Raw genomic sequence first — 25,295 nt, 5'->3', positions numbered from 1 at the left:
CTAGGTTCAGACAGATGCGTCACCTTCCCATGGAACCATTATTCTTCTTGCAGTGATTCTCCCAGGAAAGAGAGTCACAAATAAGGGTTTAAATTTAAACAACTTAAGAAAGAAAAGAAAAGAAAAAGGAAAAAGGGAAAGATGAGGAGAGGAAATGTGCTCAGGGCTAAGGTATGTTGGCTAAAGAAGGAATCTCAGATGAAGTCTCGAAAGAGAGTAAAATAGCAATTTTTAAAAACTAGATCAATTAACTCTCTCCTTGTACTCTACACACCCCTTCATCCCCTCTCTGTAGTCTGCAGCTTCACCATCCTCCCCAGTGCCATTTCTCAGCAACTGGAAAGCACCTCCTCCCCAGCCTCCCACTCTTTCTTGTCAATCCATATCCTGACAGTTCTTTCAAAGTGAACTTTAAGCCCTGTACTTCCATAAAGAATTCCTTAAATTCCCAATTCTGAACTCATACTGCCCTTAGAATTAGTTCAACTAGCCAAGCACTTGATTTTGTGGTGTCATGTATTTGTTTCTGGTTTTGTCTGTGTCAATTTTACTTCCCAAACTAAATTTTACATGTATGATGCACTAAAAAACCACCTCCTTTAGATCAAGGACCATGGCTCGGTTCTCTTTATAACCCCTACTGCACATCACTGGGGGGTCTACCTAATAGGTGTTCAAAACACAGAGCGATTAGTTGACTGTTGTCATATTGTACCAAATGCAATTGCAGCAAATGCATGGTATTCCATGGGTGATGACTTAGTAAGGGCCCATTTGGTTACAAGGCAAAGAGACTCACACAAAGAAGCTCAGGGAATTATTAATAGGAGACTATAATGGAAATAAATTGCAGGGTATCTAACTGGGTCTCATGGACCAAAAAAATCATTAGGCAGCTAATCTCTCTCTCTTTCTTCCCCTTCATTTTCTTCATCATCTTCTTCTTCCTCCTTCTCTTCTTTCCTCCTCCTCCTCCTCCTCCTTCTTCTTCTTCTTCTTCCTCCTCCTCCTCCTCCTTCTTCTTCTTCTCCTCCTTCTCCTTCTTCTCCTTCTTCTCCTTCTCCTTCTCCTTCTCCTTCTCCTTCTCCTTCTCCTTCTCCTTCTTCTTCTTCTTCTTCTTCTTCTTCTTCTTCTTCTTCTTCTTCTTCTTCTTCTTCTTCTTCTTCTTCTCCTTCTCCTTCTCCTTCTCCTTCTCCTTCTCCTTCTTCTTCTTCTCTCTCTCTCCCCCACTCCCTTCTGTGCAAACTAGCTTCTTCTTTTGAGCATCCACTATACACATGGCTCCATTCTGGCCATTCCATATGGTGGCCCTGGCCCCTGAGCTTAGAGAACCTTCTGATTCATCTCCTCACAGCTGGCTGACTATGTCTGCATGGTGGTGGTGGGGGAGTAAAGGATCTTTTCACCTCCCATTGCAGCAACTGATATGGGACAGACAAATTGGCTCAGGTTATTGCAACTGCTGGATCTTCAAAAGGCAAATCACAGACTTGAAGGATGTAGAATCAAAACAAGGTGTCTTTGGGAGTGGTTCTGAGGGGCTGCTGCACCACTGGTACTTCTTGCTTCTCCTGACTGCCCTGGGGATGGAATACAGCAGGAAGCATCCAGAACTCAGCCAAAAGACAGAAATTACCATCCTGATTTGCTACCAACAGTTTGTATGAAAATGGCAGTTAGAAAAACTAACATTTGAGATTCTTAAGCCTCAGTTTGGTGTGTAAAATGGGGATAATAAGGGAGGAAAAAATTCTCCTCTATCCCCTTAGGGTCTCTTTCTGGACCTAAGAATTAAATGGACATAAGACAGGTTAACAGGAGAAAAGAATATACATTTAATAAATTTTTTTACATGTACAAGGGTGTCTTCACAAGAGAATGAAGACCTGAAGATGTGACCGGAGCAGGGAGCTTTTAGTACTTTTAGACAAAGAAATAATAAATTTGTGAAGAATTGGGGTAGGATACTAAATGGTAGAGAAGTAACTAAGATGGTAAAGGTTGGTTCAACAAAGTTTGTTTGCATAGATTTCTCAGCCCCAAATTCCCTGTCTCTGGTGATTGAAATGTCTTCTTTCCTCCTGGTATAGGGAGGGTATCTTTCATATGGGAGTTTTATCTCCTGCTTTCAGGAAGAAAAAGAAGGGTCAGAGTATCCTTGTACCTGCTGTTTCTTTTTTTAAAAAATAAATTTATTTATTTTATTTATGGCTGTGTTGGGTTTTTGTTGCTGTGTGCGGGCTTTCTCTAGTTGCGGCGAGCTGGGGCTACTCTTCGTTGCAGTGCGTGGGCTTCTCATTGCGATGACTTCTCTTGTTACGGAGCATGGGCTCTAGGTGTGTGGGCTTCAGTAGTTGTGGCACGAGGGCTAAGTAGTTGTGGCTCGTGGCTCTCGAGTGCAGGCTCAGTATTTGTAGACATGGCTTAGTTGCTCCGCAGCATGTGGGATCTTCCCAGACCCACAGGCTTAAACATGTGTCCCCTGCATTGGCAGGCAGATTCTTAACCACTGTGCCACGAGGGAAGTCCTGTACCTGCTGTTTCTTAAGTGCCTTTAATTCAAAATAATGAATACGCCAAAGTGGTATATTTTAGGGTGATATATTTTGGTTTCCTTCAATAATATCTTTCCTATTCAAAGTTCTCTGTTCAAGGTATTGAGAAATTTAAATCATAGCTTCCCTTACATTGAATCCTTACATTGGGAAATGTACCCTATGCCCACTGATGGGCAATTTACCAGGGAGCTTTAAAACTAATGGTTCTATAGCTTATATGTGGCCTTGATACTGTTGTACCCCTTTCCCCTTCACCTTATAATTCATTTTTCCCACCCTTTTCAGAAGCCACCAAGGTTGATAGTCAGAATCAGATTTCACTATATATAGAAATCTGCTTCCTCATAAAGGCTCTCTACCCACTCTTACATGAATGTTTGTTATAATTATGAATGCTTGAGTGCACGTATATAGGAAGAAACAAAGATCAAGAAGGAAAGAGAAAGGGAAGAAAGAAGGGAGAGTGAAAGGGTGGGAAGGAAGGCAAAATGAAAGAAAGAAAGAAAATATGCCATTCCCATCTAATCAGGGAGCTTGGTCCACTGGTAGCTTCTCTTTGCATGTGGTCAACTGATAAAGTATTTGGTTCATTATCTCAGGTCATGACCTCATGAGAAAATAGTTCTAAAATATTTAGTGCACAAAAAAATCAAAGTAGTGGGACACTCTTTCCCCAAATACCATACCCTAGACTCCAGAGGCTAGATCAACTCTCTTCCTAGAATATACTATACAAACCCAAAACGTAAACATTGCTTACATTTTTTTTAGAAAAAAGATTCTACATATTGACATATCAGTTTCCAGTAATAGGTCTGACTAGCTCTCAAGACATACCCTCTTTCTGAAAAGCACTAAAAGTATTATTGTAGATACAGATATATCATATTTTTATACATTTTATTATATATATGTGTGTGTGTGTATATATATATATATATATATATATATATATAACAGTAGAGAAGTTTAACCAACAAGATATAATTTTTTAAATTTATTTATTTATGGCTGCGTTGGGTCTTTGTTGCTGTGTGCAGGCTTTCTTTAGTTTCGGTGAGTGGGCAGCTACTCTTCGTTGCAGTGTGCAGTCTTCTCATTGTGGTGGCTTCTCTTGTTGCAGAGCATGGGCTCTAGGCACACGGGCTTCAGTAGTTGTGGTGCACGGGCTTAGTTGCTCTGCGGCATGTGGGATCTTCCCAGACCAGGGCTCAAACCTGTGTCCTCTGCATTGGCAGGTGGATTCTTAATCACTGTGCCACCAGGGAAACCCCCAAGATATAACTGAAGAGAGAATTTATAAATTGAAAGATAGGCTAAAAGATATTATCCAAAATGTATACGAGAGAGAAAGAGAAATGGAAAATATGAAAAAGAAAGAGTATGAAGTGAAAAGGTCTAACGTGTTAAATTAGAGTCCCTGATGGAAAAGAGATATACAATGAATCAGAGTAACATTTGAAGAGGTAAAGACAGAGAATTTTCCAGAACTGATGAAAGTACTATATCAGAGTCTAGTCAAGAGACAGAAATTTGAACTGGAAAAATTTATAAGTTTAATATAAAGAATTATTAACTAAGTTTAAAAATGGTTAACTACTAAGAGGGTAAAAAAGAACTCTAAAGTATACCTTAGAGTTACAGAGGTGGCAAATGTAAAAAGCCACTGGGAATGAAGGGAACCAAGGACAAAGTTGGAAATTTAGAGTACAGGATGTAGAACTGAGAGTCACAGCTCTGATGAGAAAGCACAGCTGCTGCATGGATGGTGTCCAGCTCAGGAATCCAAGAAATGCCACTATACGGATCAGATATGCACTGGGCCTCTAGCTTAGTGAAGACAGTCATTGCTAGAGACTGCTCTCAGGATCACAAGCCCACAGCCAGACCTCAGGAAATAAACCCCAGGAAATAGCAAGTCTCTTCCTCCTTCTCAAGCCTTGTGTGTCTCTCCAGCATCCCCCGCTGGCAGAACATAACAAAGAGGCAGTTGGCAAAGGACAACTGTGTTTGCAGAATCTAGCTCTCACATCACAAAATACAGAAGGGTGGGATGGAGCTGTGAAGCAATGAATTTATAACAGGCACAGCTATCAGTACACAGAAACAATCATAGGTAACATTTATGGAGCACTTATTTTGTGCAACTACTGTTCTACGTACTTTACAAATATTAACTCATTTAATCCTTGTAACAGTTCTATGAAAAACTGCATTTAGAAGTCCAGTAACTCCCAAGCAAGATATATAAAAGCAACCTGCTGCTAGACATTTTATTGCTGTAACTGCAGAACACCAAAGACCATAAGAAGATGTTGAAAACATCCAGAGAAAAAAACACAGATTATCTTCAAAGAGTGACAGTTACACTAAGAACTGATGCTGCAGGGCAAAAAAGGGAAGCCAGAAGACAGGAAAACAATATTGCTGGTAGGCTGAAAAGAGTCCCTGTCAGATTAGAATTCTATAACAAGAAAAAAATCTTTCAAGAATTTGAAAAAAATAAAGACATTTTGAGACAAAAAAGAAAGTTTGATTCCATATACACATATATATCTAAATGTATATATATATATATATATATATATATAAATATATCTAAATAAATATATCTAAATCTAAAAAAAAAAAGAAAAAAAATGGTCAGAAGAACCTAGGGGCGAGACGGGAATAAAGATGCAGACCTACTAGAGAATGGACTTGAGGATACGGGGAGGGGAAAGGGTAAGCTGGGACAAAGTGAGAGAGTGGCATGGACATATATACACTACCAAACATAAAATAGATAGCTAGTGGGAAGCAGCTGCATAGCACAGGGAGATCAGTTCGGTGTTTTGTGACCACCTAGAGCGGTGGGATAGGGAGGGTGGGAGGGAGGGAGATGCAAGAGGGAAGAGATGTGGGAACATATGTATATGTATAACTGATTCACTTTGTTATAAAGCAGAAACTAACACACCATTGTAAAGCTATTATACTCCAGTAAAGATGTTAAAAAAAATCTCAAAAAAAAAAAAAAGAAAGTTTGCCACTAGTAGGTCCTCTCTAATGGAAATCCTAATAATATCTTTCAGACAGAAGGAATGTGAACCCAGATGGAAGGTCTGAGATGCAAGAAAGAATGAACTGGTGGGTAATTGGTGGGTAATTCTAACAAACATATAAAAAATAATGTCATATGTGGTCATAAATAAGCAATGAAAAAGAGAACCTCATGGCAGATGCTACAGAGCTTTAAAAGATAACAATATACTATGAATAACTTTATGCCAATATTTTAAAAATTTAGATTTACAAATTCCTAAGTAAGTGTAAAGCACATACAAAACCTGAACGGACCTAAAACCAACATATACTTAAATTGAAAAATTTTCCCACACAAAACCTTCAGACTAGATGGCTTCACAAGTGAGTTCTACCATATATTCAAGGAATCAATCATCATAATATTACACAAACTCAGAGGAAAGAAAAAGAGAAAAACACTCCTCAACCCGTTTGATAAGTTTAGCCAAACCATAATACCAAGGTTATTTATGAGAAAGATTACAAGCTAAACTCACTCATAACACAAGTACAAAAATCCTAAACAAATTATTGTCTAGTCAATAAAATAGCAAATAATTTTAGGGTGCTTACTATGTTCTAGGCATTGTTTTAAGCATTCTGGACATATTACTAAACTTTACAATAGTTCTGTGATTTAGGTGCTTTCTTTTAAAAATATTTATTTGTTTTTATTTTTGGCTGTGTGGACTCTCTAGTTGTGGCGCGAGGGCTTAGTTGCCCCATGGCATGTGGGATCTTAGTTCCCCAACCAGGGATCAAACCTGCGTCCTCTGCATTGGAAGGCAGATTCTTAACCACTGGACCACCAGGGAAGTCCCTAAGTGCTACTATTATTCTCATTTCAGCATATGAGAAAATGGAGACACAGAGAGATTAAGTAACTTGCCCAGGTCACTCCCACATTGTGGTATGGCTGGGTTTCAGACCTAAGCAGCCTAACTCATACCTTCATTCTTTTAGTCGTTACACTGTAACTGAGGTGGGCTTATCACCCAAACACAAGGCGATTTAACATTCAAATAGTAATTAGTGTAAATCATTACATTTACACATTAAAGGAAAAATAGGTATGGTCAATAGACATAGAGAGGAAAAAAAGCTCAAATTCAACATCCATTCACAATAAAAACAGCTCTTGGCAAACTGGGAATCAAACGCAACTTCCTTAATGTGATAAGGATTATCTACAAAAACTTCAACAAACAACGTACTTAATAATGACACATTTAAAAGCTTTCCCTTTGACTTGAGAACCGAGAAAACAATGCTACCAATTACCAATTTTATTCAGCATTCTACTAGGGGATCTTGGACAGCACAGTAGATAAGAAAAATAAATAAAATGTACAAGGATTGGAAACGAAAAAGACAAAACTATTATTATGAACATATAATGATGATATATATAGAAAATGAAAAATACTCTATAAATGAATTACTAGAATTAATACAAGAGTTTACCAAAATTTCTGGATACAAAATCAATATAAAAAAATTAGGTTTGCTTCTCACCAGAAGCTGTTATAAAATGAAATTTAAAACAGTCTTCATTCACAATTGCATTAAAAAATGCGAACTACCTGGGAATAAATCCAACAAAATATGTACAAGACATTAATGGGAAAAATTATAAAATTTTATTAGGAGACATTAAAGAAGACCTAAATAAATGGAGAAATATACCAGTTCATGGATCGGAGGACTCAACATTGTAAAGGTGTCATTTCTCTCCAAATTGATTTACAGACTCAGTAAATCCCAACTAAAATCTCAATAGGTTTTTGTTCCAACTTGACAAGCCAGCTCTAAAATTTATATGACAGAGCCAAGGGCCAAGAGTAGCTGCTCTTGAAGAAGAAAAATAAAGTAGGAGGACTTGCTCTACCAGATATAATACTTATTATAAAGCTATAGTAATTAAGACCGTGTGGCACTGGGACAAGCATTGACAAATAGACCAATGAAACAGAGTAGAGAACCCATAAAGATACCTACACCTCTATGAACATTTGCTATACAACAGAGGTGACATCCGAGGTCAATGGCAAAAAAGGTAGACTTTTCAATAAATAGTGCTGGCGTAATTGAGCATCCATGGGGAGAAAATGGAATTAGAATCTCTCTTGGCAACATAGTACAGAGAAATTAATTCAGGTGGATTCAAAAACTATATATGAAGAATATGTATATATTCTATATTAGAAGATAATATAGAAGAATATCTTCATGACCTTGGGAGTAGAGAAGGATTTCTTAAACTGGGTAAAAAACCATTCACAGTAAATGAAAGATTTGTAAATTTGAGTATGTTACAATTAAGAATGTCTGTCCAACCAAGGCACATTAAGAGAGTAAAGGGACAAGTCAGAGAGGGAAATGATACTAACGACAACACACAAAAGTGACAAAAGACTAGGATCCAGAATTTATAAAGAACTTCTGTGAATCAAAGTATAAAATAAAGAACAACACAGAAGATTTGAACAGATCTTTTATAAGAAGGGAAATCCAAATGGCCAATAAACCTATGAAAAGATGTTTAATCTCATCAGTAAAATGCAAATTAAACCACAATGAGATACTATTACACAGCCATCAAATCGCAAAAATAACATCTGACCAGCACCAAAGACCCTGACCAACAGATATTTTCTAGTGAGCATATAAATTGGCATACCATTCTGGAAAACAGTAGAATAGTATTAACTAGTAAAGGTGAGTTTGTGCATACTCCATGCCCAGCAATTGCATGCCCAGGGACATACGTAGAGAAAAATCTGCACATACACAGAATGTTCTTAGCAGCACTGTCTGAAATAGTCCCCAACTAGAAACAACCTAAATGTCCAGCAGCATAGAAGAAATAAATAAATTGAAGTGTATAGCGATGAAAATGGACCCATTACAGCTATAAGCATCAATAAGGATGTGTTTCCAAATGATACAGAGTAAAAGAAGCAAGTCACAAAGAAGACCTATGTTTTTACTCCATTATATAAAGTTCAAAACATGCAACAGTAAACAATATCATTTAGTGATGCCTAAACGTGTGGTGAACTGTAAAGAAAAACAGTGAAATGATTACTTTAGGTGCCAAGATAATGGTTGTCTCTGGAGGGAAAGAAAGGGGCTGTGCTCAGGTGGAAGGAAATTCTGTAGTGTTCTGTTTCTTGACTTGGGGGTGGTCAGCTGGTGTTCATTTTATATTAATCGTTACACCGTATGTAAATATTTTACGAACATTTTTCTAGAACATTTTTCTATGTATGCTGTATCTCACGATTTTAAAACACATCTAGATGCAGAGTCACTTTCAAAACAAGCACAGATTTAGAGATCAAGTGTACTTGATCATATAGGTTTTCCCAAGTTTCCTCTGTGAGGCAGGCCTCAGCGAGTCTCTTTTTACTCAATTTAATCCAATGGGGTTAAATCACTCAAGGGCAGTAAAGGATAAACGACTATCTCAACAAAATAGGGCAAGAATGGCGGGGAGCATTACAGAAACTGCCACTCAAGTTTCCCCCCAAGCTTCTCTTTCCAATTCTGGAAGAGGTCCTTCTGTGCTTCAGACATGAAGGCTTACTTTAGATCAGAGGCCCAGGATGCTCCAGAGATGATTCAGACCCCAGTCAGCAGTGATCTCTCCTTTTACACTCCAAGGCTTCTGCTTATATCCAAGAAAGCAGTGGAAGTCCAGGTATGCCGCAGCAATTAAGAGCCTGCTCCCATCACCTCTGCCTGCTGCAGTGAGGGACAGGTCTCGCTTATGTGGCAGAGAAGCACGTCCACTGAGCCTCTTCCTGGTTCTTTGCTAAACCAGACCTGAGGCCGGGTGTGAGCTCCCAGGTCAGAATCCCAGGCAAAGCCGGATGAAGCAACTCTTGCCGTCAGAGGAACCGGCAACCTGGGAGCCTTTCATGTGCTTGGTAATTACTAAGAAATAAACAAAATTACAAGCAGAATGATAACTCATCAAATTTGATTTGGTCCCACAGGGCCTGCCTGAGATTCTAATGAATACATACGGTGAGGCCAGGGATGATTATGGGAGACTCAACTGCAGGGATGTGGGGAGGTTATTCTTTTTCTATTTATTTATTTATTTCTTTATTTTGGCTGCACTGGGTCTTAGTTGCGGCACACGGGATCTTCGTTGCCGTGTGCAGGATCTTTAGTTGTGGCATGTGAGATCTTTAGTTGAGGCATGTGGGATCTTCAGTTGTGGCATGCAAACTCTTTAGTTGTGGCATGCACGCGGGATCTTAGTTCCTGGACCAGGGATCGAACCTGGGCCCCCTGCGTGGGAGCGTGGGAGCGTGGAGTCTTACCCACTGGACCACCAGGGAAGTCCCGGGACGTTTTTATTTTTTTAATTATTTATTTATTTATTTATTTATTTTTGGCTGCGTTGGGTCTTTACTGCTGCGTGCAGGCTTTCTCTAGTTGCAGTGAGCGGGGGCTGCTCTTCGTTGCGGTGTGCGAGCTTCTCACTGCGGTGGCCTCTCTTGTGGAGGAGCATGGAGGCTTCAGTAGTTGTGGTACGTGGGCTCAGTAGTTGTGGCTTGTGGGCTCTAGAGTGCAGGCTCAGTAGCTGTGGCGCACGGGCTTAGTTGCTCCACGGCATGTGGGATCTTCCCGGACCAGGGCTCAAACCCGTGTCCCAAGCAATGACAGGCAGATTCTCAACCACTGCGCCACCAGGGAAGCCCCTGGGAGGTTTTTCTTAAAGTCCACCACCTCTCGACTTCTCTCTTTTGTTGAGAGTCCTCCTATCTGTGGGGAAGAAAGGAGGCTGTTCCCTCAGACCACGAGAGGGACAGTGTGAGTGTAGAGAGCTGCATTTCGTTTCCTGTGGCTCTAACACTGCATCCTCCCGCAGAGCTTTGAGTTGAAAGCCCAGAGCCGCAGACACTGATTCGGTTAGAAACTCTGGTTACCCAGTTATCTCTCTGTTTATCTATACTCATGAGTGTCCGAATTTTAAACTAGCCACTTAATCCATTGCCCAGCTTGCAGAAAGCTTTGCGAAGGATGGCAAGGAGGGGAAGGAGAGGAATATGTGAGTGGCGAGCTGCTTGGCTACAGGAAGGAGAGTGAGGGGAGACAAAAGCTATTGAGATGGAGCAGGGAGGGCTGCTCAGAAAAGAACAAGATTCCTGAACCTCAGCCTCAGCCAACTTCATCATCCAGCCAAGAGGCATCCGGCCCCTACCCATCTCCATTACACAGCCTGTGAACTGCAGGGAGATGGCATTCGGGGCTTCCGGCAGAGCCCTGGACCAGTGGCTTTGCTGTATCAGGGGGCCAGCTTACTGGAGATCCGCGTGCGCCCAGCAGATGTCATGCCGATCGAAGTACAGTGAGGCTGGAAATCAGGGCGGAGCTCCCGCGACACCCACCTGGCAAAAGCTGACAACTTTAGTGGCTTCTGTGCTCTTTGGATTCTTTTGCTTTGCTTCCTTTCCTCCTTGGTGTGATGCTCCTTTGGCACATGCTTCCTTACAATACTTACTAAGACCTGACTAGGGCTGTCTTCTCTGTTCCACTGATTTTTTTCTTGTTTCCTACTAATTACTGTAATGTTATAATATATATATATTTAGGACACCCATCCTGTCACTAATAATGCTATACAAATAAGAGCACAATGTATTTCATCCTTTTCTCCCTCTGTTTATTACATATGTAAAAAGCAAATCGTTTCATGTTCTGAGTAAGAGCTCTTTGGACTAAGATTGGATCTTATAATTCTGTTCCTCTTCATTGTTTAGTTTTTGAAAAAGCAAGAGGTCAGGAGATTAAAAGAGAATGCTTGTGAAATTGGAAAAAGCACAGTGAAGGCTGAAGGTGGGCTTTTTAAAAAATTGAAGAGAGGTGTAATAACCTCATGGAAATCAGATTTCGTAAAGGAAACCAAGCCTCAGAAGTCGAAAGCCGTGATTGTCAGTCTTCAATCTCTTGTCAGAAAGCTTTTGAAAGGAAGAATCTGTGTAGTGCAAATGAATTCACACATTCAATTCTATTTTCTTTTTTCCCTCCCATTTTCCACTCTCATTCTCCCCTTAGGCAACCATTCCCAGGTGTTTAATGTATATTCTTTATGTGTATTTTTGTAAAATATGTATTGTTTTTCCATATGCATTTTTTAATTTTTATTTTATATTGGAGCATAGCTGATTAACAATGTTGTGTTCATTTCAGGTGTACAGCAGAGTGATTCAGTTATACATACACATGTATCTATTTTTTTTCTGATTCTTTTCCCGTTTAGGTTAACACAGAATATAAAGCAGTGTTCACTGTGCTATTCAGTAGGTCTTTGTTGGTTATCTATTTTAAATATAGCATTGTGGGGACTTCCCTGGTGGCTCAGCGGTTGAGAGTCCGCCTGCCGATACAGGGACATGGGTTCGTGCCCCGGTCCGGGAAGATCCCACATGCCGTGGAGCAGCTGGGCCCGTGAACCATGGCCGCTGAGCCTGCACATCCGGAGCCTGTGCTCTGCAATGGGAGAAGCCACGACAGTGAGAGGCCCACGTACCGCAAAAAATAAATAAATAAATAAATATAGCATTGTGTATATAGCAATCCCAAATCCCAATCTATCCCTCACCCTTCCCCACTGGTAACCATAAGTTCGTTCTCTAAGTCTGTGTGTCTGTTTCTGTTTTGTAAATAAATTCATTCGTATCTTTTATTTTTAGATTCCACGTGCAAGTTTTATCATATGATATTTGTCTTTCTCTGCCTGACTTACTTCACTTAGCATGATAATCTCTAGGTCCATCCATGTAATGGATGCAAATGACATTATTTCATTCTTTTTAATGGCTGAGTAATATTCCGTTGTTTATATGTACCACATCTTCTTTATCCATTCATCTGTCGATGGACATTTAGGTTGCTTCCATGTCTTGGCTATTGTAAACAGTGCCATATGCATCTGTTTTTATTTACACCATTTCCAGTATGCTTTGAAGGCCCATTCTCATTGCTGTGTGCCCATGGGGTCCATTACTTCTGACCACTGCACTCTCCATGACTTGCATCCCCTTCGTTTATTATCCATTCCCCCAGTGATGGACACCAAAATTGCCCCTAACTCCCCAGCACAACATTCTGTAGATATCTATGTCTCCTCTATATAGACCCGTGTGAGCCTTTTCACAGGATATATCCCCAGGAGTAGAAATGCTGAGCCACAAGATATCCACATATTTAATTTTACTAAGAACCACCCGATTGCCCCCAGCAAGGCTCCACCAGTCTACCTCCCTACCAGCAGTGCATGGGAGTTCCTGGGTTACCATATGCACATGCACACCTTCAAGCCCTAGCACACTTCTTAGAATGATCTACTTTACCAATTTTTGCCAGTCTCATGAGAACAAGTGAAGTGGTACATACACCTTTTTAAATTTTGCCTTTCTCTGGTGAGCTTGAGCACGTCTAAATAGTGAGTAAGCTAAGTGATATAACAAACCCCAAATCTCAGTGGCTTAACAAAACAAATGTTTATTTTTGGTTCACATCACGGTCCAGTGTAGTGGGGGTCAAGGGCAGAGTACTACTCCAGATGGTCAGGCTTCTACTGTGTAGCTCTGTCATTTCCTAGGGCCTCAGGGTCCTCCGCTGGATTCTCTGCATGCAGCCAGCAGGGGAGGGAAGAGAGAGCCCTCAGAGAATGGCACAGGAGGTTTGTAGTACCACGCACAGATGCAGTCACATTCCTTGGGCCAGAGAAAATCCTGGTGCCCCTGTGTGCCAAAGAAAAGAGGATATGGAAATTGGTGAAGAATTAGACAATCTCTGCCCCAAGATGTTTGTGACTTTTGGGGTTTCCCTTTCTATAAATTTCCTCATCATATCCTTGTTCCTTTTTTTTTTTTTTTCAGACTTCCTCCTGTCATTGTTATTCATTTGTGTATTCATTGTGTATTCTAGAAGGTATCAATTCCCTATCAGGACTTTTTAAATATTTATTTATTTTCTTTCTTTCTTTCTTTCTTTTTTTTTTTTTTTTGGCTGCATTGGGTCTTCGTTGCTGTGTGCGGGCTTTCTCTAGTTGTGGCGAGCGGGGGCTATTCTTCGTTGCAGTGCTCGGGCTTCTCACTGCAGTGGCTTCTCTTGTTGCGGAGCATGGGCTCTAGGTGCGCGGGTTTCAGTAGTTGTGGCTCACAGGCTCAGTAGTTGTGGCTCACAGGCTTAGTTGCTCTGTGACATGTGGGATATTCCCGGACCAGGGCTCGAACCCATGTCTCCTGCATTGGCAGGTGGATTCTTAACCACTGTGCCACCAGGGAAGCCCCCCCATTGGTTTTATCATTGCCAATAATCCTACCAATCTGTCTGCCTGATCACTTTGGCTATGGGGTCTTTTACCAATCAGGAATCTAATTTTTATGTGACCTAGTCAATCAATTTTTAGTCTTACGGTTTTTATTTTTGAGATTGTGTTGGTTGTTTGTTTACAGTCTCAACCTCTGGATTCCTCTTGAAAGCACCCTGTCACTACTTCCTTTGTCAGTTTCCCCATCAGTCCCCAATTTGCAAGGAGGTCACTTGTTAAGGACAGGGATGTGGAAGGTCCCCAGAGGGAAAGGCTCACCCAGAGGCTAATTACCCAGCCTCCAATTCTCCCTTGTAGCATCCATTTTCCCTTAATCCTGTAAGCTCTGGCCTAGAAAAACTCAGTTCTCCAAAGCTTCTACGCAAACGTACAGAACTGCTCAGGAAACTGTTTCAACTGGCAGGAGAGGTGGGCAAGAGTCAGATCACAGAGCCTGAGCCTGATAAGATGGTTGCAGCATTAAAGGGTATTAGGTTGGAACTCTCTCAGACACATTAGTTTCTTTGAACCTCTCTCCCATGTTGTTTCTTCAATCTCTTGCTTACACTTTTCCCTTGCCTGAAAAGCCCTCTCTACCTTTGCTTGGTTAAACCCTCTTATCCTTAAGCCTTAACCTGGGCATTACTTCCAGGAAGCCTTCTCTGACCTCACTCCACCCCACGCACACATCTAGGTGAATGCACTTCTGAGACTTGCACAACTCTCACTGAACTTACCACACTACATTGCAATGGCCATTTGCCTACCTGATCGTGAACTTTTGGGAAGAATCTGAATCCAATTCCCCTTTGTACTCCTAGCACTAGCTCGGGACCTTAACACATGCCTAACAGCTGTGGGATGGATATGATGGGCTTACTATGCCCTGTCCACGGTACTTGGCCTTCCTGCCCCAGTTTCATGGGCTTTGGGGAGGTTTTCATTACAGCAGAGAGCCCCAGAAGGATGCCCTTCCAGAGGTCAGCTGGGGTGTCTCTCCCTTGGTCTGCGTGTCCAGGCTGCTTATGGGCCAGTCTCTAGCCGGGCCCTGGAGAGGGCAGATCTGAGTTAGCTCTCCTGGGCCTTAGCCTCTATTGTGGATGGGGCAGGGCCTGTGCAAATTATATGTGCTTAAGTGAAGGTCAGTGAAGATTAGGACTCTCTGTCCTGGCAGTGGCCGTCCTCTTCCTGATTCCCGCATTCAGAGGTCAGGTTGGACGGGAGAGCAGGTCTCAGACAATGAGCGGTCCGTGGACAAGCAAGATGGAGGGAAGAGGGAATTCCCTGGTGGTCCAGTGGTTAGGACTCCGCACTTTCACTGCCGAGGGCGTGGGTTTGATCCTTGGTCGGGGAACTAAGATCCCAGAAGCAATGCAGCGTGGCCAAAAATAAAGCTTAAAAAAGAAAAAAAATTGAGGGAAGAGAGTCCTCCCGCCCCATTGGCACTGCAGCCTGCCAAGCTCAAGGCTCGGCTGCCCCCTTGTGTCCACAGAGTGAAGGACAAGGGAAACTTAATCCTAAACTGGGCTAGGACTGGTCCCCTGGGAGCCACCCAGCTGTCTTGCCTCCTTCTCCCCAAGGGCACCCACACACGGGGACTCACATTCAGCAGGGCCACCTGCGCTGTCCCCCAGCAGTGCACTGCCCACCCCACTCACTGCTGGTTTTTGCCCTGGAGGTCTGAGGGCCTGGGATCTTCCTCTGGAAGGGAAGGAAGGCCTTGAACATTTTAAAGGGGGCTTTTTGGGATTTCCCTGGTGGGCCAGGGGTTTAGAATCCACCTTCCAATGCAGGGGACGCGGGTTCGATCCCTGGACGGGGAACTAAGATCCCACATGCCGTGGGGCAACTAAGCCTGTGCAGCGCAACTACCAAGCCCAGATGCTCTGTAACCCGCAGACCACAACTAGAGAGGAGCCTGCACACCGCAATGAAGAGCCCGCGTGCCGCAGCTAGGACCTAACGCAGCCATATATAAATAAATAAATTAATTAATAAAGCGGGCTTCTCCACCGCAATAAGCCCACGCACTGCAACGAAGAGTAGCCCCTGCTCGCCGCAACTAGAGAAAGCCCGCATACAGCAACGAAGTCCCAACGCAGCCAAAAATAAATAAATTAAATAAATAAATATTTTTTAAAAAGAAATGGAAAATTTTACTTGAGCCAAATTTGAGGATTATAACCCGGGAAGAGCATCTCAGAAAGCTCTGAGAACTGTTCGGGCCGCTAGAACTCAAGGCACAGTTATATAAGTTTTTGAGACAGAGGGCTGTCCAACAAGTGAAGTATTATTGAGTTTACATAATCCAGATCTAAGGGTCATAATGGTAGGTCATGTGACCCCTTACGAGATCAAGAAGGAATGTTATCATTGGAGTTGTCTTGTTGGTGCTGGGAGAACGTTGCTCTTTATGGCTGAGCAGCTATTCCTGCTGATGCGGGAGGGTTGGTCGATGGTAATGAAGATACACAATGCACAGTGGGGGGAGGGGGAGGCCAAAGTGCAGAGGAGAATTTTTTGCATTTAAACTTTTCTTGTCTTGTCATAAAATATGAACTTTATTTCACAATCATAAACATCATTTCATGATGTTTAGAAACTCTCTGAAAATGTGCCAAAGATCTCCTATAGGTCTTCAATCCCTGGAAATTAAACAAAGACTGTCCTACAACATCCTTTGTAATGGCATCCCTCTACTTGATACCAATGACACAGAAATCGATGTCCTTAAATGACACAGAAATCGATGTCCTTAAATGTAGTGAATCACTGCCTTGGGCAATACTCTGCAAGGAACAGATTGTACAAAGTTTTATATCTATACAATGAAATTAGCAATGGAGCAACAAATTGCTTTAAATTTTATGGGTAGTGGGAATTCCCTGGTGGTCCAGTGGTTAGGACTCTGTGCTTCCACTGCAGGGGGCACGGGTTCGATCCTTGGTCGGGGGAGCTAAGATCCCGCATAACACGCAGCCAAAAAATTTAAAAATTATGGGTAGTATGGAAACATAGATTAATTTTTAAATTGTCTCTTGACTCAAAAGCCATTTTTTAGAAATCTACCTAGTAATATTAAAGCATCTGTATGTGGGGGAATAGAATGGAGAATAATTCCTTGAAACATTGTTTGTACTAGGGAAAAAAAAATAAAACCGGGCTTCCCTGGTGGCACAGTGGTTGAGAATCTGCCTGCCAATGCAGGGGACACGGGTTCGAGCCCTGGTCTGGGAAGATTCCACATGCCGTGGCCTGTGAGCCACAACTAGGCCCGTGAGCCACAACTACTGAGCCTGCGCATCTGGAGCCTGTGCTCCGCAACAAGAGAGGCTGCGACAGTGAAAGGCCCGCGCACCACGATGAGGAGTGGCCTTGGCTCGCCACAACTAGAGAGAGCCCTTGCACAGAAACGAAGACCCAACACAGCCAAAATAAATAAATAAATTTAAAAAAAAAGACCTTTAAAAAATAAATAAATAAAAATAAAATAAAATAAAACCAACTGAATGCCTAAAACACTAAATAAAGATGTTTGATTTATCTTTTAATACATAAATAAAGGGGGCTTCCCTGTGGGAGGGCTGCAGACAAGACACCCAGCAGGCATCCTAGCAGTTTCTGTCTGCCTGTTGGTTTTGCTTCCAGAGGCCTTCTCCGCACTAGTTTTGGGGAGCTCTGTCATAAAGAAGGGGGGCTGCTGGGCTTGGCACCCTTCCCCCAGGAGCTCCTGCTCTCACACCATTGGCTGTGCGGGGCCCCAGTTAGGTCTGCTCATCCCAGGCATCTCCTCCCACCCCCTCTGCCTATTACTCTCCACAGCATCGCCCTGGTTGTTTCCTTCTTGGGGCTTCTCACACTCTTGTTTTGGTCTCCTTTATTATTGCCTGCCTTCCCTGCCCCTCCCAAGTAGAATGAGGGTAGGGCCTTGTTGGACTCATTCACTGAATCCCCAGAATACAGAACAGGCCCCGCAGGGAGCAGCCACTTGGCACGTGTTTCCCGACCGAAGTTCCCCACACGTGCCCGGTGTCCACCCACGGCTCCCATCTGGGCCAAGCTGCTTCCTCCTCCTGAGATGCCGTCATCACCCCATCCCACCGCCACCTCACTGTCTGCCTGGCAACCTGGTATTTACAGTTAGTTCAAGGCTCACTTTAAACATTACCTCTTTGTGATGCCTCCCTGACCTCTCCCAAATTAGGCGCTTCCTTCTGTGTTCCCTCACTTCCTATAACGGCTGTCATAACTGTCTGTGAGCCCGGCAAGGGCAAGAATTGTATCATATTTGTTCTTGCGTTCTCAGTGCCTGGTAGATGCTAAATAAATATTTATTGATGAACTCTGATGACCACTGGAGAGGCTCACGGAGCCCAATGCCCCAAACTGTCCTCCTGCTCTCGCCTCCCTCTGCTCTCGCATAAGAAGCCCACACTCTAGGCAACGGAAACATCACATCATTCACTCAGCATCTTCCCAAGGCCATGGTTTGTAACAGTATTGTTTCCTCCAGGGGGAATGCTTTTCCAACCTTCATCCTCCTTTAAAACGCATCTTGGCTGCCACTTCCTCCATGAAACCTTCCTCAGTTCCCGAGCAGGAACTAATCCCTCCCTCTTCTGTGCTTCCCATCATCGTCCCTCTCCCGAGCTAATTCTGCCTCACTGTAGAACTTAACAGAAGTGTGCTGCCCGTTATCTCAGCAAATTGTAAACCTTCTCCGGTCACCAGCCACGGCTCACACACATTGGCATCTCTCATCTCCCATGAAGGTAAACACTCAAATGCCCGCTCACAGGCAGCCCATAAAGCATACACTTGAATGTCATGTCAAGAAGCCAATAGCTCCCAACGTGAAAACTCATGTAACTAACACTAGGACCCCAGAAGAAACTTCCCCAGGTGCACGTCCACACTTCCTGCAGGAAGGCAGAGACTGGGCACCTCAATCCCACCAAGAGCTCCCGCCCTGGGCACCCTCCATATATGCCCTCCCACCCTGCCTTATGCTTTCCCAGCCCAGCCCAGCTTTCTGGCTGCACATGCCAGTGTATACTTGGAGCTCTCTTGGAATGGAGTGTTAGCACTCAGCCCCAGGTTCCATCTACTGCAAGCAAGTCCTGGTAGCTAATCTTGATCTGACCTCAGCCTTTAGGAGGCAGCCTCACCTATAAGTCATGTGGTGGCACCAGGGATAGAACTGACCCATCTCTACTACCATCCTCAGCATAAACACACACACACACACATACCCACACACGTGTGCACATGCCCACATACACGCACAAGAATATACCCAGATGCACACACGGTGTAGAATGTGATCAAGGGCTTAGATGTTGCAACCATGTTTAGTGCGAAGACCAACCCTGGGCAAAGGTTCTGACACTCCTCACAGGGTCCAGCTTGACGCAGACACTCAACAAATATTTGTTGAATGACTAAATTGCTTGCGTGCCCACCTCCAACGCCACCCACGGTCACTGATTTGACACTCCTCTGCCCCCTTGAAGCGCTGGCCTGTTCTACCATGCCAGGAGCCTGGGGTATCAGCAGTGCCCTAGAGGGATAGGGCCGCAATCTTGGTACCCAAATGTCTTCAGTTTTTCTTGAAGTTCACCAAACACAGTATGTTATCTCCCCTCTGGGTCTCAGTACCTGTACTAGAAGTTCCTGTCCTGCACCCCCGATTCCTTCACCTGGCTTACTCTTGGTCACCCTTTAGATCTCACTGATTTCTTTGCTACTTCTTAAAAAAAGTCTTTTCCAAGTGTCCCATCCCTGCCCCAAACTGGGTTAGGAGGGTTTCACTGGAAAAAGAAGGAAAACAACTTCTCTTGCTCTTTTTAGAGTTCCTTATGTTATGCATCTATAAGGTCAGCTAAACTTAAAAAGCACATGAAGTTGCTCACGTGGTTATGTACCAAGTGCATTCATGTTATATCTTTGGGGTGTCACAATAACCCTGGGGAAGGGTGTGATGATTTCCATTTAAGAGATAGGAAAACTGAGGCTCTGAGATACCAGGTGCCCACCTAAAGTCACAGGAGCAAGTAAGCCAGAGAGCCAAGTGTCAAAATCCATGCGTGTGCTTTCCATTTCATGGGGTGGGGTTCCAGTATTAGCAGGGATGAGGATGCAGGTGGGGAGTGAGCTCAGAAGTTGTGCAGTCTGAATTGCCTAAAACAGGGGAACGGGAAGGGATTCTTCCCCTTCATTCCACGCAACCCTGAAGAGCCCTCAGCACGAAGGAGGCGCAGCTTTATTTCTCTGGTCCAATTCTTTTTCCCAGCCCTGGGCCATTAGTGAAGCATATTATAAGCCTCTCTGTTTGAGATAAGCATCCCTATTTACCTGGCAATCATTTGCTGGTAAGGGTTCTAAGGAAAGCTGACTAAATGGAGAGGAACGCGAATGAGGTCGCAGCGCGATGGCTGGAGCCCTGCCCTGCTTGCTGCCCTTTCCTCCAAGTCGCTGCCTCGGTCCCTTCTCCGGGCCTCCAGGAAGAAGAACCTTGTGTCGTCGGAGCAGTTATCCAAGCAGGTCTCAGTGGCCTGCGGAAACTCCTCCAGCTTCTCAGTGATGAAGCCGGTCTCCTGCCGGGCTACCCGCAGGAATTTCTCCTCCAGGGGCAGGAGCACCTCTTGACCCCCACCATGAAGAAGCTGGCCTCAAAGTCCCCGCTCAGCATCAGATGGCCCCTGGGCCGGGGCAGGGTCCTGAGGTGACGCAGGGTGTGCGTCCAGGCAGGCCTGCAGGGTGGGGCAGGCAGCCTTGAGGCACAGGGAGGAAATGAGGCAGTCGGCCAGGGGTGGGACCGCAGGTTCCAAGGGCTGTTGTTTCAGGATGTCACACTTGAGTACCTGGCGGATGGCTCTCCTTAAGCACTCCTCCTTCTCGGCCCCCTGTCTCTGGAGTGGAGGGAAAGGGAAAGAGGGGCCAGCTGGGTCATGCTTATCGCGTAGACCGCGCACATCACTCCCAGCCATTCTCTGCTTGGCGCACAGGCTCCCAGAACAGCAGGTCGCTGGTTTTATAGATGAAGAAACTGAGTCCCAGAGAGAGACCTGGTCCTGAACCAGCTGTGGACAAAGTCAAGCCCAGAACCTGCCAACCCTGCGCTCAGCGCTCTGTCTACCTGCAGGTCCTCTGTCGGCAATGCACCCCTGACAGGTAGCCCATTCTCTTTCTACTAGTCTGTGTTTAACGCGACCCAGACAAGTGCCTCCAGAAACGGAAAGTCGGCCTGGAATCAGCTGAGCAAAACTACTAAGTGAGCTTGGGGCGCTTTGCTGGGGCCCCCAGTCTCTCCATTACCTTTCCCTCCCTTTGGCCCCTGGCCACTCCTCTCAACCTCCTCATCACCTCATACATTTCCTATACCTGTTCTCAGGATGCGGGCTGCATTCGTATTATTGTATGAATAAGGACTAGTACTTAAATGCTTACTCTTTCCAACTCTGTATTTTTTAAAAAGTCATAGTCTTAACATATACACACTACTATATATAAAATAGGTAAACAACAAGGACCTACTTATAGCACAGGGAACTATACTCAATATCTTGTAATGACCTGTAATGGAAAAGATCTGAAAAAGAATATATATATATGTATATGTATAACTGAATCACTTTGCTCTACACTTGAAACTAACACAACATTGTAAATTAACTATACCTCAATTTTAAAAAATAAAAAAAAAAAAAAGCTATAGTCTTAAGCAAAAGGAATAAGAATCTAATGTACAACCTCAACTATCTTACCTAACTAGGGAGGGTGATATTCGGAGAGTGGAAGGGCTATGGTGGACCTTCCTGATGCCCTGAAATTCAATGAAAATACACAAGGTAAGTAAATTCTGTTCCACTTGCAGTGCAAGATTGTCTTAATTCTAACCCCTCTCTCCTGAGATCCACGAAAAGATTCCACAAGTTTAGAGCCCCCTGGAGCTTGTAACTGAAACAACAGGGGCACCAGCCAATCAGAATGGAGGCAGCCCAGCGGGTTCTCCATTTGCTTGGGCTCAGACCTTGGCATTCCATGTGGACCTTGGTGATGTTTCTTCCACACCAAGTTTGTCTCTAGCCAGCTCTTTCTGTTCCCTGTTTTGGTCTTTTTTTTTTTTTTTTTTTTTTTGCGATATGCAGTCCTCTCACTGTTGTGGCCTCTCCCGTTGCGGAGCACAGGGTCCGGATGCGCAGGCTTAGGGGCCATGGCTCACGGGCCCAGCCGCTCCGCGGCATGTGGGATCTTCCCGGACCGGGGCACGAACCCGTGTCCCCTGCATCGGCAGGCTGACTCTCAACCACTGCGCCACCAGGGAAGTCCCCTCTTTTGGTCTTTATAGGATTCATATCTCACTCTTCCTCCTTTCTTCTCGGGACCCCACTGACTTCCTTCCTTCTTTGTCTCCATCTGCCTTGTCATTTCTACATGAGCCCCATGGAAAATTCTTGATTCGGGAGCTAAGTGAAGCTCCTGGTATCATGGAGACTCAAAACCCAACAATAACCCCCTTACCTGTTCCCCTCAAGCTCACGCACATATTTCACCACCGAGACCAGTCAAACGCCCCTGGCGTCTTCTTTAGCCACTTCTCCAGCTGTTGGCAGTTCTGTCTGGGTAGCTGATGGCAATGATCTCTTTGAAAGACTCGCAGGCAGAGAGGAGCTTGTAGATGGTGGGCCCAGAGCTGAGATCAACCAGGAGTTTTCCTTCCAGCCCACCTGTTTTAGAACAAGAATGTTCTGAATCATCAGTACCAAGGCAGGGCTCTGAGGTCCACATTTCCCAAAAGGCTCCACTTTCCTTGTCCCATTGGGAGAGGCTACCGGGAGTCAACCATCTGGGAATGTAAACTCCAGGACTGGGAACTTTGCCTGCACTGACTGCCCCAGCTCACTCAGCATGGAGAGTCTTGGTAGGGTTAGTGTTAGAAGCAGGGGTAACATTCCAAAGATCAATCAGCAAACATTTATTAAGTACCAACTTTATTCCAGAAACTCGCTTGGCAGTATGGGGACGAACAGGAGAATTCAGGGCCTGCTTACAGAGCCCTTGGTCTCCCCTTTCTGTCTTGCTTCCCTTCAGCCATGAGAGATTGTGTTGACACAAAATATCAGTAGCATTTGGATCCTGGCAAGGGGCTTCCAGGATAAACAACAAGGCTGAGAGGAGAGAAAATGAGCTGGACCCAGGGGTCCTGGCCAACTCCTACCCTTAGCCTGCTCACTTGCTCCTGGGTTCTGCTGCTACGTTTTGTTCGTCTGTTTCTTGTTGTATTCGTAGGGTACAGTAGCAAATAAATTGAAGCAGGCATCGAAGGCTTAAGAAAATTTGATGGCAGAAAATTTTAACTGGGAAAATTCTGGCTATCAGGTTATGTTTTATTCTCATGTGAATGATGAAAAGATACCCATTATTTGATTTTAGTGGTCCAGCTGGCCTAGCACCTCTTTTCATGGGCTACCATGGTAAGCAGGCAGAAGAGTGGTGATGCTGAATTTGGAGCAAGGCTTTCTACACTTTCTGATGCCCTTGTAGTTTCTTTAGCCAGTGATAGGGAGAAGACAGGCCCACTCAGGACCACCAGAGACCACAGCTCTTAGACTTTATGGGAGGAGGAAATCTGACCCCACCAACTTTGAGGGCATCCCACCATGCACCATACACACCAGGTGTATCTAAAGTCTTCCCGTAGGGGAGTTCCACACACTCTGAAGGTCCCAAGTTGCTGCCGATGCTCTGGCCACCCCTCCCCAGACCCACCCTAAGCCTGCCCTACGATTGAAGAAGACCAGCATCTGATTTAAAATTTGCATGGCCACCCCTCCTCCCACACTCCCCCATCTCTCCCCTCAGAGGTGAAGGAGACCTGCACCTGGTTTAAAAGTGATATTGTAGTGCTTTAGCAGGAAATGGAGGACTTCATCACCCAGGGGATCCTGGTTCACCTTGAAGTAGTCCAGGTAGGACGTGGGTTCAAAATTCTTCTGATAGACATCAGGCTCCTTGGATTCCTGAAGAGCCATGGAGAGCAGTAAGCTTTGTCCAGGAAGGAACAGCAGGAAATCTGATTCCCTGGGCCCTTCTTTTTTTTGTTTCTTTCCATAAATTTACTTATTTATTTATTTATGGCTGCATTGGGTCTTTGTTGCTGCGCGCGGGCTTTCTCTAGTTGCAGCGAGCAGGGGCTGCTTTTCGTTGCAGTGCGCGGGTTTCTCATCGCGGTGGCTTCTCTTGTTGCAGAGCACGGGCTCTAGGCACGCGGGCTTTAGTAGTTGTGGCATGTGGGCTCAGTAGTTGTGGCTTGTGGGCTCTAGAGTGCAGGCTCAGTAGTTGTGGTGCACGGGCTTAGTTGCTCCACGGCATGTGGGATCTTCCCGGACCAGGGCTCGAGCCCATGTACCCTGTATTGGCAGGCGGGTTCTTATCCAGTGTGCCACCAGGGAAGTCCCCTTGGGCCCTTCTTGATGGGGCTCAGGCTTCGTCCTTCCCCATCCCCGCAGAACACACACTGGGATGAAGACCAAAACAGCCAACGAAGGTCTTTTCCTGAACATGCCTCCCTTTGGCCACTCACCTCTGTCACACTCACCTCTCCAATTCCCTACCCCAGTCCCCAGGCTTTTCAGTGGCTTTGGCTTGTACAAAGGGTTTCTAGTCTCTTTTGCTCCATTTACTGCATCCTCTTCTACAGTGATTTTTCAAACCATTTAAAAAGCATGCCTAGGGCTTCCCTGGTGGCACAGTGGTTGAGAGTCCGCCTGCCGATGCAGGGGACACGGGTTCATGCCCCGGTCTGGGAAGATCCCACATGTCGCGGAGCAGCTGGACCCGTGAGCCATGACTGCTGAGCCTGCGCGTCTGGAGCCTGTGCTCCGCAACGGGAGAGGCCCGCGTACCGCAAAAAAAAAAAAAAAAAAAAAAAAGCATGCCTAATTTTTAAACTAAATCGCCAGTGAAGCCCCAGTATAGATGAGTGATAATAGGATGGAGATGCCTTAGTTGGCTTTTAATTTTTAGCATTTTCTGAACTACACCCCCCAACACAACACCCTGGTTTCTGTCCTAGACAACTGAATGAATGTTGATAATATTTAGTAAAACAGGGACGAGAAGAAGAAGAATGGGTTTTAGTTGAGGAGTGAGGAGGGTGAGAAGACGTGAGGAGATGGGTTGCATTTGGAGCATGCTCAACTTGAAACAGAAGAATCTAATGTAACCTGGATAGAAGTCTGGAACTCATAGAGAGATCTCAGCTGGAGCTACAGATGTTGTGGGATGAGTGTGCAAAACTGTTCTATGACAACTGAATTTCCTCTTCAAGTCCC

General features: G+C 44.4%; 1 long non-coding RNA gene across 1 annotated transcript; it reads right to left on the bottom strand.

The window, feature by feature from the left end:
- Positions 1-13,128: 13,128 nt before the first annotated feature.
- LOC125965148 (uncharacterized) lies at positions 13,129-24,687 on the bottom strand. Its single transcript, XR_007478713.1, has 3 exons — positions 23,843-24,687; positions 22,483-22,688; positions 13,129-13,387 (listed from the first exon to the last, which is right to left on the bottom strand). It is a non-coding gene; the product is annotated as an uncharacterized LOC125965148 (long non-coding RNA).
- Positions 24,688-25,295: the final 608 nt, after the last annotated feature.

The sequence above is a fragment of the Orcinus orca genome, chromosome 8, assembly GCF_937001465.1.
Source record: "Orcinus orca chromosome 8, mOrcOrc1.1, whole genome shotgun sequence".
Taxonomy (NCBI): domain Eukaryota; kingdom Metazoa; phylum Chordata; class Mammalia; order Artiodactyla; family Delphinidae; genus Orcinus; species Orcinus orca.
The sequence above is the reverse complement of the archived record's forward strand: the minus strand, read 5'-3'. Positions and strand labels throughout refer to the sequence as shown.